Below are 15740 nucleotides of genomic sequence, written 5' to 3' on the forward strand. Positions count from 1 at the left end.
ATGTAGATCTTGTTGTTTTCTTTCGAACCGTCATCGCATCATTATTTTTGACATTTTTTGTGGTGATTTTTATGGTTTTTTGGTTTTAATTTGGGATCTGTAGATTGCAGTGATATGTTATTTGTTTCGATTAATTTGATATCTGTTATTATGTTATTTTTTTTGCTAAATGATATCTGTCTTGTTAAAATATTATCCGTCTTTAATGAAATGTTATATGTTTGAAGTTTTGAAACAGATAACATATTAGAACATATTCGAAAAGATATAATATCTGCAGATTCAGATCCAATTTCAAAAGGAAAAAAATAGTTCGAAAAAGCAATAAAACCTCAAAGGTGATGCACCTTGTTCTGTGGAGTTGATTGGGGGTGTTGATGATCGTCGGTGTTGGTCGTATTTGCCGGATCTAGCTCTTTTTCAAACTGTGGTCGTGATTTCACGAAGCTTTTTTCGGAGACTTAAGTGATAATCGACTGTGGGTGATGACTAGGTTTTGATCGGGCTGACCTAGAGTTTCATTTTGGTAGTTAGTTCGTCTAAAACGATGACCGGACAGCCAACTTCCGAAGGAGGAAGAAGAAGAAAGAAGGAAGAAGAAGGATGGAGGGTATTTTGGTAAGTTAGTCGGCTTTGTCTTTTTTTCTAAAGTTTATTTTAGGTTGTCCTTATTGGAATATAACTTTTAGTTTTTGTTCTTATGGGTAATACCCCTTTAATTTATGATAAGTATTTACCAACTCTATTTATCATAGATTTTTTTTTATCAAAAATATATCATAGATTTATTATAAAGAAAATGTTATGTATCCATACGATATTCATCCATACTCTATGTGGCAGGTATATGTCAACATGCCAACAAGGCATGAATTTTTTTTAAAAAAAAATACTCTCCTCTCATAAAACCTAAAAATTATTTTCAAACGCATATTTACCCTCTCCTCTCCTCTCCACCCCTCCCCTCCCCTCATTCTCTCTTTATCCTCTCTGCCTCTCCCCCTCGTCGTCTCTCTTTCTCTCATCTCTACCCCTCCCCCTCGTCGTCTCTCTCTCTCATCTCTGCCCCTCCCCCTCCTCTAATCGTAATAGGGGCTCAGATGTGGATTGTGAGTCAAAGTTCATTGTTGAAGCTTCGATATGTTCAAAATTAAGAATTTTTAGACTTTTTATAAGTTTATGGTTAGGTCTGAAGTATCTGAGATTTGAGATTTTACACAAAAGCTTCGATCAAAGATTTTTGATCTGAGATAAAAACGTCAAAAACAAAGAAACCCAAGAAGCCAAAAGATTATCATAAGCCCCACTCCAGCTCATACTCTCTAAGATTATCTAACACTCATGATACACTAGTATTTATAGTAAACAAAAAACTTAGGGTGTGTTTGATTGTAGTTTCGAAAATAGTTTTTTCTTTTTGAAAATTAAAATGTGTGAAAAAATTCATTTGAGTGTTTGTTTTTAGAAATTGTTTTGTAAAATTGAAATCATTTTTGGTTTTCAAAAACAAAAAAAAACCAAAACTAGTATATGATGTTAGAGTTTAATTCTACCTAGAAGTCCCTCCCTAAGATGCTTTTAGATACAAATATGATAGCAATCATGTTTCCTAACTAGAGATCAACTTGAAAAACAAGATTCATCAAAATAGAGACTCGTTTGTAGCAAAAAAACTCGTCTAGAAGTGAAGTTCTTCGTCAGCTGTCCAGATGGCCAACTCCTCGAGCTGTCCAAACAGTAACACGTATGTCTGCCCTCCACTGTTGTTTCATGATTGTTGTTCAAACTGCTTCCCCGCCCGTCTGGATGGATTTACCTCTGCCCAGATTTCTTTGTCTTTTTATCAAATCCTAACAGATTATGGTGAAGGTTACGGCTAAAGATCTACCAGAAGATGATGGTGTGGCATAATCATTAGGTACCATGACATGGCTTGAGATAATGGGTTGTAGTGATGATGAAAGGTGGAGGTGACGATCTATTGATGAAGATCGGGACACACATAGTTGGGGAAGGTGGAAGATGCAAGTGACATCAACATGACTTTAGATGCAATTCTATTATTTAATTTCTTGTATTCCAAACAATAATTCTATTGTTATTGAATGTAATTCCATTATTTTCCGTAATACATAAAATAATTACATTATTTTTCTATATTCCAAATTTTTATTACATTGTTTCTATTCTAGATTGTTATTACAATATTTTTTCAATGTTACAGATTGTAATTATATTGTTTTAAGTATTTTATATTTTTATTACATTATTTTTGAACGTTCCAGATTGTTATTACATTGTAATTATATCAATCGTAATTTCATTGTTTTTGTATGTAATTCCAATCCAATGTCTTGTGTTTCCAGATAATAAATACATTATTTTGTGTAATCTAATTCCATTGTTTTGTATGCAATTACATTGTTTTCAAAAATAAAACAATGAGATTGTTGATACTATACCTGTAATTATATCATTTTTAAAAATAATATCATTACAAAAAGAACACATGACTCAATGATTATGTAATACAATTGGTTAATTATAGTTGTTTTCCAATAATATATATGTTAAACTATCAAATTCTAAATTTTAAAATAAACAATGTGATTTCTCATTATTTTTAAAAACAATGTAATTTCAGTAAAAATATAGAAAACAGTGATTCTTCTTTGAAATGTGAATTTAGTCTAAATTTCACCTTGTAAGGCTTAATTTTAATGTTTTAATAAATTCCATTATTTTTTGAAAAACAGTGTATTTTCATTATTTTTTGAGTATTAAATAATGTAATTACATTTTTTTTAAAAAAATTAGGTTGTTATTACATTATTTTCAAAACAATATAATTAAAAACATATCGACCATAGATGCTCGATCTACAATCGTTGAAAAGTCAAGGTGGCCACCAGCAACCTATAAGACACATAGGCAAAAGACAATCAGAAAAACCTTGGCATCAGTGGAGTGCCGGCCAAAGAGACTTTGACGATCGAGTCAGTAAAGGTGGAAGCCAAAAAGAAAGTTAAAAGAAATGCAAGTATGTGTGATTGTGACTGTGGAGGAAGGTGCGACAGAGAAAGTGTTTAGGGAAAGAGAATAGATAAGAATACTATAGGCTGAAGAGAGCGTAGTTTCGAAGTATATTCAGAATGACTTCCCTTTTTTCTGGGAGAAAAGAAGAGTTTATATAGACAATGAAGATGACATCACACCATGATGGGTCAGATCTCAATGATGATTTTGTGGTAGTATGATTTGAGAGTGGCGTGTGTCAAAAATAGGGGTTGATAAGATAAGTAACAAAAAGAATATGTCACTAGAGCTCGTCCCCTGTGATGGGACGAGGCAAGTCTCAAGGTTGCATGGAGCAACAAACGTTAGGCTTTATGCCGCAGGAAAATTTATGATTAGCGGAACACTGAGATCAACTTTGGTAATTACTGCTAAGGCTAATGATGAGGGCGAGTTGAAGAAAAAGGTTTGGGCAGCAAGTTGCCTGAATAGAGAATGATATGGACATGGTGTCTAGTCATGCACGTGATATGAAAAGTAAAAAATAGAGTATATAGTTGACATACCTATGGAGGTCCATGCGCCTATTTGTGGATAGTCTAAGGTGATCATAGTGAACCTGAACATAAAGCGTAGGTCTAAGGTCTTATTAGTCAAAGAGTTGAATGGGCTTTAAGCCATACCTAAGAAAATTGGCCTGACCATTTTTTGCCGCTATAGTTTCTCCCCCACTCTCTGAGTTAAGTGTAGCTTGACTTAGAGAGTAATGAAAGTTGAATCGAGTTGAATCAAGCTAGTCAAGTGTATACTTTGTCAGTTGTGACTATAAAAAATGATATGTTGGCCAGCTTAGACCAGGCAGTGAGTGACCTAAATGGTGACTCTCACTTTCCAGCAAGTTATCTGAGGATACCCAGATGGTGATCTCTAATAAGGTGGCAATATTAGGAATACCGTGCAATGAAACTCAATTTAGGAGGCTATAAAAGTATAGTAGCATTGAGAATATCATGTGGTGAAACTCAAGAATTAGAGCTAAATGTGAGTGCGCAAGGGCAAGGTTTTATAACTGGCCTGGTTTTAGCAGCGAGGCATTACCAGGATTTTAGTTTAGAGAAGGAAATAGTAAAAGATTCTGGTGAAACCTAGAAGATGTAAAATTGACATATTTAAAAAATGGTGAAACTCAAGAATTGTCGCTTTCCATGAGTTCGTAGAGGCAAAGACTTATAGTCGAACTAGTTTTAGCAGTGAGGCGTTATAGGATTTTCTAGAGAGAATATGAATAAGCCTGAGTAGGCCTAATAATACCATGTGGTGAAACTCAAGAATGTTGTCTGGAGTTCCTGCAAAGTGAAGAATCCAGATAAGTAAAGGATTTTTTGTGTAAACGAGGTAACCTGAATATGTTTATTCTTGGCAGGAATTTTTCTCTTCGAGGGCGAATCCATTTCCTGTGGTTAGATTGCCCTAAAAAAATTTTTGCACTAAATGCATTGAAGTATATGCAATAAATGAGTAGTTGGTTGATATGTGCAATCAAAAGGTGTGAGAAAGCATGGAAAATTATATTTTATCACATGTCTCATCCGACCGACGAATCTAAATCGATACAAGAAACAGAGTTCTACTGTGTTTCAAGGTGAGATGCCTCGTTTTAAGCGAGATGATGCTTAATGATGTTGCTCCAATCTATGTGAAGAGATGTTTAAAATATTACTTTCAAGAGAGAAATAGGAGTCCATCGTTTAGTTTTTTTTTGTTTCTTGCATTTGAGAGAACTTCAGAGTCGTTCCTTAGTGAAGGTAAATTTCTTTTTGAGCTTTAAATTTTTTAGTATTCACACATAATAAATGGTGAGTTCAAGAGATTCAATCGAAGTTAGGGCGGGAGGCAAGGGTTTCGCCATGGACGACAACGAGGTCGTTGTTGCTATAGGGTCTCGTTCTTCAAGAGGAGTCTGATCAGCAAAGTGTTGAGAGGGTTACGTTGGAAGCCAAATTACCTGGTTTGAGAAGAGGGTCTCCAAGCATGGAGGAGGTTCCGAAAGAATCTAATGCTTGAGAGAGAGAAGAGAAAATTCTGGAAGAGCCATCTTTCGATTGCCACAACGTACTAGGTGGTACTCTATCAACAACGTCGAATGTCGAGTCTAAGTTAGGAAAAAAAAATACTTAGCACGTGTAGGAATACATATAGGATTCCTAGTGACATACAACTCAAATTGCCTAAGCATGTGGAGCGAGTGGACTAGGATAATAATGAAGAAGTCACAATATATGAAATCATGTTCAAGATCGGTTTCAGATTTCCAATCATGACTTTGCTTGGAGCTTTATTGAGATAGTTCAATCTAGCACTAAGTCAACTGATGCCTAACTCATACATGTGTTGGCTATCCATTGTTTGTTCGAGATTCAAAATAAGGAATTCATGCTGAATGATTTGTTGTATATGTATACGTTGAAGAAGCATGGAATCTGGAGATATTCCCTTACTCTCAAGTGAATGTAGGAGGAGTTGATTTCGAATTTTCCATGCAAAGATCACGACATTGTCCAAAAAACCAAGTATTTCTTTGCCAAGGGAAGAATGGTGTTTGGAGAAAAAATAGGTTTGAGTATGCACGGAGGCTCCCAAAACGTAAGTGTTGTTGTACAGGTATATTTTCAGTTAATGTCGACTGAAACTTAGTATTCTATTTCTTGCAGTTCTGAAGCAGAAGTGAGAGAAAGGCTTCCAGGTTGACCCTAAACTAAAATTTCCAGCAAGATAGAGGCATTTCCTGAGATTCCAACAGAGGAGAGAGATTGGAAGATTGCCCTTTGTCAGTCAAATCTTATTTGGACTACTTTGTGGAGATAAGGTAAGCAGCTTTATTTGTATGGTCGAGGTCACCTTAAGGGTATTTGCTAACGCAATAGTAATTTTGTCTTCGTAGAAGAAGAGATGAGGAGATTTATACTCTAAAACTCGATGTCGCCAAAAGAACTCTTGAGTTAGAGAAGGGCGGAAAAACATCAAGCCGGCGAAGTTGGGCGTTGACGCATTCCTTCGTGATAAAGTCATGGAGAGATAAGAGAGAGATGACCTAGCTCTTTCTGAGAGAGCGGAGAAGAGGAATGAGGAATGAGAGCTCAAAAAAAGCAAGGACAAGAGGAAACGACGTTTCTTGGTTGTCCATCAATGGCATCACCTAGGATAGGGACTATGTCTTGGTCTGTGTCGGTTTTTGAGAGTACTTCTATGTTGTCGATGAGCGAAGCTCAAGGGCATGAAGTGTAGGTTATTGATGTGGATATTGATTCTACAGTTTATTTGACTTTTCCAACATTGTCGAAGTAAAGACGCCACTTAATTGAAGAAAACCAAGTAAAAGAAAAAGAAGAAATTAGGGCTTCGAACCCTAAGAAAAAGCAAGTTTCAACTCGCCAAAAAGAGGTAGGTAGTTCAAAGAAAACCCTAAGTGAACCTCATCATGTGGCAATCGTGGAGGTTAGGCAATCGTCAGGGGGAGCTTCTTATTAGGGGAAGGCTAGAGAAAAAGTTGTTGATGATGAGGGAAATGGAACAACGACTACTGTGGGAGGACCTATTTCTTGTATTTTGCCAATGGATGGCTTGTGCTAAATCATTCCTACTAGTCTTTCTATTGGGGTCAAGAAATTGATTTTCCCAAAGGATGTTCAACATTTCAAAAGCTGAAGCCTCAAAAAATTTGGAAATGAGTTTGGACATTGCTCAATCCAATATCGAGGATGCTTATGCTTGAGTCTAACTTGCTAAGAAAAAGGCTGCTAAGATCACTGAGGAGGCAACGACCAAGATTGAGCATCGTGAAGTCATGAATAGACATGCTTTGGCGGGGAGCGCTTGAAAAATACAAAATTTTAAGAGCATTGTTAAACATTGGAGGTCTTAGGTGGAGAAGTGAAATACTGATTCTTTGAAGTGGTAGCAAGAATATGTTGAGGTTTTGGCAAGGACTAATAATAATGTTGAAGGTCCTCGTACTGTTTTGGAGAGCAATACTAAGCTTCAAAAAGAAAGGGTGAGGTTATAGCGAAAGTCAAAAAATTCAAGACCGCTCTTAAATTTCATTAGGAATAGGCTCAAGATGAAAAGAAAGAGCTAGAAGAGGCAGTAGTAAGGGTGAGGCAAGAATTGAAGGAGAAGATAGTCAGCATAGAGACCAATTTTGAAAGGGACAGAGTCAAGATGATAGAGCAAGCAAGAGATCTCAAAGCGCTTGTTGCATCGGTAATGAAGCTTAAAATACTAAAGCAATTCAAGCGGGTGACCTAGCATGTTGAGAGTCAATGAAGATATCACTGAATATGAAGAATTGTTGAACCAATGTCAACAGTCTGAAGATTCAAAGCGGAGAAGGAATTGTGTGAGACTTCTACCCAAGTCGTGGCAATTGAAGACAATTTGACTTCAAAATGACTTGACAGTCTTTTCTGCTGATCCTATTGAACCGATTGACATCGAGCTACCTGCTGTTGTTGATCCTTTACTTGGGGTTGAACCCATTGATGCATAGCTAGTTGATGTTCTTCCTCTGACTATTATGAATAGAGTGGTGGTTGACCCTTCTAATCGTTGAAAATGTTTTTGTAATATTTGGATATTACCTTTTCTGAATTTTATCTTATTTGAAGAATATTTCAGGATTACATTCTCTTTTAGTATTTTAATAGTATTTATAGTGATCAAGGGGTTGATTTGAATTTTTGAAGATATCCGTTGAAAATGAGTAATGAATTATCTTAGATGGAAAAAATGATCTAAGGTGAAATTAAGAAGAACTGGCATCAACCAAGAAGAATTGTCAAAGGTGGTTCCAAGGGGAAATGAGGAACTTAGTTTAAGGTTTCAAAAGAAGCATAAAATGAGAAACAAGATGCGATCCAAAAAGATGGTCGAATAAGGTGCCAAATAAAATTAGTTGCAATGGATTGAAGGTGACCTAAAAGGTGGTCCGAAAGTAATCCCTTGAATAATGAAAGAATCAAGTAACCAAAGGTGACCAGAAAAAAAAAGGGCGGTCCAAAAGATGGCTCCTTTAAAGAACTTTAAAGAATAACATATCGTGGAGCCAAAAGGCGACCAAAAAAAGGCAGTTTGAGGGAAGTTTCCAAGAAGGTATATGAACAAAGGATTGAAGGCGACCAGAAAGGTGGTTTTGAGCCAGGTTCGTAGATGAAATAATAAAGGAGGAATCATGGATGACCTAAAAAAGGCAGTATGATAAAGAATCCTAAAGAATTGAAAAAGCGATAAGCCCATTGATTGGCCAAACGCATGAAAATGGGCTAATTTTACCCTATATGGACCACCTAGTTTAAAGTTTCATGGCTTTGGGTTTAAACTTTTAGTGCAAAAGTGTGTGTGAAACATGTGTACTTACACATTTAGATAAACGACACTTATGGAAACAAATGCGGAATAAAGAAACGAATCAAACACCACGATATTTACCAGGAAAATCCAAATGGGAAAAACCTCGAGTCTATTAAGCGACTAACCTTGAAACAATCCATTATAATGAATTTGAGATTACAAAGGAATTACTTAACCTCAACTAAAACTTTTAGTACATCTAAACTCAGCATATGCTTTAGTTCAACAAGAGTCCACCAATGCTGAATTTGCTTTAGAGTCCACCAAAGACTTTTGACTTGTGTAGACCTTCAATCGAAATCCACCACATGAACCAGCTCAATACCTCGAGATCTTCACTATTGTGGTCTTCACTAGTGTTTCACTTGAGTAGTACTCACTCAGACTACCTTTCTCTCACTATAAAATATACTCCCAACCAAAAACATATCTCATACCTTTGATTGTTATAGAAATCCTCTTTACTGTTGGGAGGGCTAAAGTAATAGATATTGGAGAAACCACTACACTGTCATTCTCAACCTTAACTTCAGCCGATACACGACCAACTAGCCTAGGAGAAAGTCTCAGACCAATATAAGGACCTACTTTAGCAATGCAAAAGTTTTTCGATTGCAGCTTCACTATTGATGCTTATGTTGTAAGACCTAGAATAACACGTCTTTCGACATTTCTTGAACTCAATGCTACACTATTACCAAATACCACACTCTTAGCCCTTTTAGCCATCAGAATAACAAATCCACTACAAAGTTTTTTTTTCCCTCTTTTCCCTATTATTGACAGAAAACCCAATCTCTTAACAAGATCTATAATAGAACGAATCACATAAAGATTGACATGTGAAGCAACCGGCTTGAAAAAAAACAATGAAGTCGCCACCAATTGATTTTTAGGATGCAATTGGACATCCGTTCTGGTCTACGAGAAAAATGGGCAAGGGGGTCTATTGAGCATGGGGAAGGTGTTAGGCACCCCACAACTCCCTAAATCGGTTACCTTTAAATGTTTTCCTATTTGGCTCTAATTTGTTTTTGAAAATCTCATTTTGATGGGTCTTATTGGAATGTAAATGAAAAATCCACTTGGAGTGGTTTGGAGAACAAGGTGCACGGGATCATTGGGGCCATTCCCGGCTTGGCCAAGGATTGGAGAAAACACCACTTGGAGTGGGTTTGGATATTTGAAAAAAAGGGGTTGCACGGGATCATTGGGGCCATTCCCGGCTTGGCCAAAGATTGGAGAAAACACCACTTGGAGTGGGTTTGGATATTTGGAAAAAGGAGTTGCACGGGATCATTGGGGTCATTCCCGGCTTGGCCAAAGATTGGAGAAAACACCACTTGGAGTGGGTTTGGATATTTGAAAAAAGGAGTTGCACGAGATCATTGGGGTCATTCCCGGCTTGGCCAAAGATTGGAGAAAACACCACTTGGAGTGGGTTTGGATATTTGGGAAAAATGACTCTTGAGGACTTGGTTGATGTACCAAAAGGGCCCACAATCAAGGAATAATGTTCAATTCAAGTCTTACTCACAATTATGTTCTTCATGAGAAAAGAAAGAATCCATTTATGGCTCATTGAATGGGTCAAATATCTTTAAACCCACCGTTGAGTCCGTAAATAAATTCTCCTAATCCCTAAAAACACATTTGCTTTCCGGATCCACGAAATCCAAATGTTTTCAATGAATGCCCATGGAACCCCAATATCTTGAAGGCTCTTTGGTATTTAAACAAAACATAAGGATTCCATAATTTAATCTTGATGTGTTTTATTAATGTGAGACGGCTTGGATTCATTCTAATGACTAACGCGTTGCATTTGTTTTCATGGCATTCAAACAATCCTAACATGCATCTAAGGCATCATGACATTGTATAAAAAATCAAAGTCCTAAGCATGCATTCTAATGCAATCATCATTCACATAATCAATCCCTAGTTTCTATATGCTTCTAGAATTCTAGAATATCATGTATGCATTTTCTATTTTACATCCACTATTTTTCTATCCTATTACAAGGATTACTCTTTACAATTATGTACACAAGACAAATGTAAAATATTATACAACAATTGGGATGTTGCCCACGGGACCCATTGCTCAAATCCGGCCCAAATCCTCTAAGTTGCCCTCCGGCCCAAGTCATCACAAGCCCGATCCAAGCCCCAACAAGCAAACACAAAAAATAGGGCAAAGGGGTATCCAAACATAATATCAAGGGATCCAATTAGCATCAAGTATACATATACACAAACATATTTTACATAATGTCATACACGGTCAAACCATGCATACAAATAACATGAACATGTGTGCACCCCTAACCATGTTATATACACTCATACAAACCGTAGGTATACATACATTCATTTACACACAAGCAAATCAATATGCACACACGGTCTATAATATACACACACCATATATATATATATAGGAATGGGTGCATCATGACATCATGAGATGTCTCACCCGAATGAATTAGTTGGTACTAGAAATGTTAGAAAAAATGTAAACGAAAATAGTAAAAAGAAGTGAAAAGGACAGACACTCCCCAACCAGAAAAGCAATATATATATATATAAACATATGGACACAAACAAACCCATATATATATACATACACACCCTATATATATACACACATACATATATCTATAAACTCATATATATATATACACATATTTATCCCTGCCAGAAATGGAATAGCCACTGTATATCAAACATCAAGATCCCAAGCATCCAAGCAAAGTATTACAAATGAACATTAACCAAAGATGTATGCTACTGCAGGTATCGAAGGATTCAGAGCTACTACCGAGAGGAAATCATGGCATTCAGAGAACAAAACCCAAAGCAACCAAAACCAGATTATCACCAAGACAAAGAGACAGAGAGTGATAAAAATTTGTTATGATATTTACCTCTCCCGCTTTCGCTTTCCTCTGGTTATTGCAGCGAAAAATCTCTTTCGTGTATTTTCTTTCTCTCTTGGCCTCCCGGTTTTCTTTTCTCTCTTCTTTCCTCCTTCTCTCTTTTCCCCTTCTTCTCTTCACCTCCTTTCTCCCTTTCTTCTTTTCTTCTTTTTTTTTCTTTTTTATTTACCCAATTTCCCCCTACTTTTTCTCTCTTTCTCCCCTACCTTTTCTCTCCTTTCTTCTCCTTTTCCACCGATTTCCTTCCCCTTTTTCTCCTCCCCTTTTTTTTTTACTTTTCCACCACTTTATCTTTTTTGTTTTTTTGTTTTAATATTTATATTTATATTTTTTTTATAGTTTTGTATTTTTGGCCGGACGAAAATCGGTTACTACAGCTGCCCCCCTTTGTATGTCTTTTATGAAGTAAAAGGCGGACAAAGGTGTACTTAACCGAATTTCGTACGGAAAGGATAAGGAAAGATGCGCGGGATCACTGTAGCCATTCCCGGCTTGGCTTAAAAAGTGCTCGGGATCATTGGGGCCATTCCCGGCTTGGCCGATGCTTGAATGAAATCCCACTTGGAGTGGGTTTTGTAAATTGAAAAAAACAGTGTGCTCGGGATCATTGGGGCCATCCCCGGCTTGGCCAATGCTTGAATGAAATCCCACTTGGAGTGGGTTTTGTAAATTGAAAAAACAGTGTGCTCGGGATCATTGGGGCCATTCCCGGCTTGGCCGATGCTTGAATGAAATCCCACTTGGAGTGGGTGTTGTAAATTGAAAAAACAGTGTGCTCGGGATCATTGGGGCCATTCCCGGCTTGGCCAATGCTTGAATGAAATCCCACTTGGAGTGGGTGTTGTAAATTGAAAAAACAGTGTGCTCGGGATCATTGGGGCCATTCCCGGCTTGGCCGATGCTTGAATGAAATCCCACTTGGAGTGGGTGTTGTAAATTGAAAAAACAATGTGCTCGGGATCATTGGGGCCATTCCCGGCTTGGCCGATGCTTGAATGAAATCCCACTTGGAGTGGGTTTTGTAAATTGAAAAAACAGTGTGCTCGGGATCATTGGGGCCATTCCCGGCTTGGCCGATGCTTGAATGAAATCCCACTTGGAGTGGGTGTTGTAAATTGAAAAAACAGTGTGCTCGGGATCATTGGGGCCATTCCCGGCTTGGCCAATGCTTGAATGAAATCCCACTTGGAGTGGGTGTTGTAAATTGAAAAAACAGTGTGCTCGGGATCATTGGGGCCATTCCCGGCTTGGCCGATGCTTGAATGAAATCCCACTTGGAGTGGGTGTTGTAAATTGAAAAAACAATGTGCTCGGGATCATTGGGGCCATTCCCGGCTTGGCCGATGCTTGAATGAAATCCCACTTGGAGTGGGTGTTGTAAATTGAAAAAACAATGTGCTCGGGATCATTGTAGCCATTCCCGGCTTGGCTGAAAAAGGATCTTCTATTTTTGTTTTTTTTTTTTTTTTTTGTTTTTTTTTTTGTTTTTTTTTTTTGTTGTTTTTTTTTTTTTTTTGAGAAAAGGTATTTGGGAGTTTTTTTGTAATCTCACCTTGACAGAAAGATGTTTCGAGCAGATGATATGCTTTGATTTGAGGAGAATGACTACGTCCAAGCTGTACCTTCTGCATAAACCTGCCATAATACAAAGAGGACAAACCATATGCAAAAATGATGCATGTAATGACCTATTTTGCTCAAATATGAATGTCTCATTAATGAGTGAATGCATGCTCTCTCAAGGCTTTGCCGTCCTTAGTCACGCGTACAGTTGCGAATTGATAGAACAAATCTGCTTCTTTGTAGGGTTTGACCTTCCGATTCTGGATTTTCGATGCATCTTCTCTATACTGATTAGCAAAAGCCTTCGCTCATTCCCAAACCCAACTCTTCAGCTATCTTTCTTCCTTTTCTTTGCTTATTTGCACGTGTGCCCACTTTTGAGTTCAATGCTGCCATTTCATCTGGGTTTATTTTTTCATTTGGTTGTGCGTGTCATATGATTATGATCTTCTCTTTCCTGCTAATGCTTACTTCGGCTTCAAGTCTTTTATTCAAATCCTCTCCAGCTTAGGATGCCAAAATCTAATCAAATTCCTGTCAAAAGTAATGTCCTAATGCATTCTTCATATTTTCTGTCAAAACTTTGTCAGTGATAAATTCAATAGTATAGCCATGCATGTCAATTACTGAATGCAAATGATAAACCTTTTGGAATATGGATTGAGAATGGAATTGGGTATGGAAAAAGATGTCACAAGTGACCAGGCTACAGAAATGAGTTTCTTCACCATTTTTATTGAAAAGGATGGGTGCCAATTGACAAAGATATGTACAAGAATGTAGTGAAATCAAAAGAAGATAGGACAAACCATGTAAATGCCAAGATGAAATATGTAATAATTCAAAGATTCCACCAAAACTGCCCCAGTTTTGGTGTGCACCCAATTAACAATGATCAAATCTGACTCGTCTGAGATTGTCTCTGAGTCCTCCATTTCTGCCAACAAACTTCTCAAACCAATGATAGCATAAAGAGCATCCCAAAAACTGCCCCAGTTTTGGGTGCGTGCTCAAATAACTGTCATCTGATCAGGCAACTACGAAGCCGATTTTGTACTCCGCACCAATGTCAATGCAAGACAAGTTAACAACCAACAGACTCATGTCTCAACCTCCTTTCTTCAAACAATCTTCAACCGAAATTTGCAGCCATAATTAAAGTACCCGTAAGGGTTTTCACTTCAATAAAATTTCTTATTGTCCCTAATTTTTGCCTAGAGCGCCCTTTCAGGTTTTCACTCTAGCGGGATTTTTTTTGCCTAGAGCGCCCTTTTCGGGTTTTCACTCTAGCGGTTTTTTTTTTTTTTTTTTTTTTTTGTCCCTAATTTTTGCCTAGAGCGCCTTTTCGGGTTTTCACTCTAGCGGGATTTTTTTTTACGCATAATACCGCCTGAGAACATCGGCATTTACTGGGTGAGGCAAATCATCTCCGTCCATCTTTGTCAAAATTACCGCTCCACCGGAGAATGCTTTCTTCACCACATATGGTCCCTCGTAGGTAGGAGTCCATTTTCCACGGTGATCTCTTTGAGGTGGCTGAATCATCTTTAGTACTAAATCCCCTCCTCTGAAACAACGAGGACGCACTCTCTTGTGATGTGCTCTTATCATTCGTCTTTGATAAAGTTGTCCTCTACAAAGTGCTCCCAATCTTCTTCCCTCAATAAAATTTAGATGTTCGTACTGGGCTCGGATCCACTCCGTCTCCTCCAAGTTGGCCTCCATCACTACTCTTAGCGAAGGGATTTCTACTTCAATGGGAAGGACCGCCTCTGTCCCATATACTAAAGCAAAAGGACTTTCACCAGTGGATGTACGCACCGAAGTTCGGTACCCATATAAAGCGAAAGGAAGCTTTTCATGCCAATCTTTGTAATTCTCTGTCATCTTCTGGATGATTTTCTTGATATTTTTGTTAGCCGCCTCAACAGCCCCGTTCATCTTGGGACGATAAGGAGATGAATTATGATGCTTGATCTTGAACTGCTCGCATAAATCATTTACTATCTTGCTGTTGAAATTCGTGCCATTGTCAGTAATGATCCTTTCGGGAACCCCATAGCGACATACAATATCTTTTCTCAAGAATCGGGCGATAACGTTACTTGTCACTTTAGCATAAGAATTTGCTTCCACCCACTTTGTAAAATAATCAATTGCAACCAGGATAAAGCGATGTCCATTGGAAGCTTTGGGCTCGATAGGACCGATAACATCAATACCCCACATCGAAAAAGGCCAAGGCGCTGCTAATACTCGTAGAGGGTTTACTGGCACATGAGTTTTATCAGCATAAATTTGGCACTTATGACATCTGATCGCATAGTTAATACAATCTCTTTCCATGGTAAGCCAATAGTAGCCTGCTCGCAATATCTTCCTTGCCATTGAATACCCACCTGCATGAGTACCACATATTCCTTCATGAATATCTTCCATAATCTGTTTGGCTCCATCAGTATCCACGCATCGAAGAAGTACAAATCCCGAGCTTCTCTTATACAACACGTCTTTATCCAAGAAAAAGGAGCTTGAGAGCCTTCGGATGGTGCGTTTGTCATTATCTGAGGCCTCTGGAGGGTATTCTCCTTTCTCCAAATACTGCTTCACATCATAATACCAGGGTTTGCCATCAGGTTCTGCTACTATATTCAAACAGTGCGCCTGAATTTTACGCTTCTCAATCCTGATAACCTCTACTTCTCCTCGAGGGTCCAAATCAAACATAGCTGCCAGAGTGGCCAAAGCATCTGCCATCTGGTTTTCTTCTCTTGGAATATGATCAAATTCTACACAATCGAAAAACTTCATCAA

Source organism: Tripterygium wilfordii, chromosome 17, assembly GCF_013401445.1.
Source record: "Tripterygium wilfordii isolate XIE 37 chromosome 17, ASM1340144v1, whole genome shotgun sequence".
NCBI classification, from domain to species: Eukaryota; Viridiplantae; Streptophyta; class Magnoliopsida; order Celastrales; family Celastraceae; genus Tripterygium; species Tripterygium wilfordii.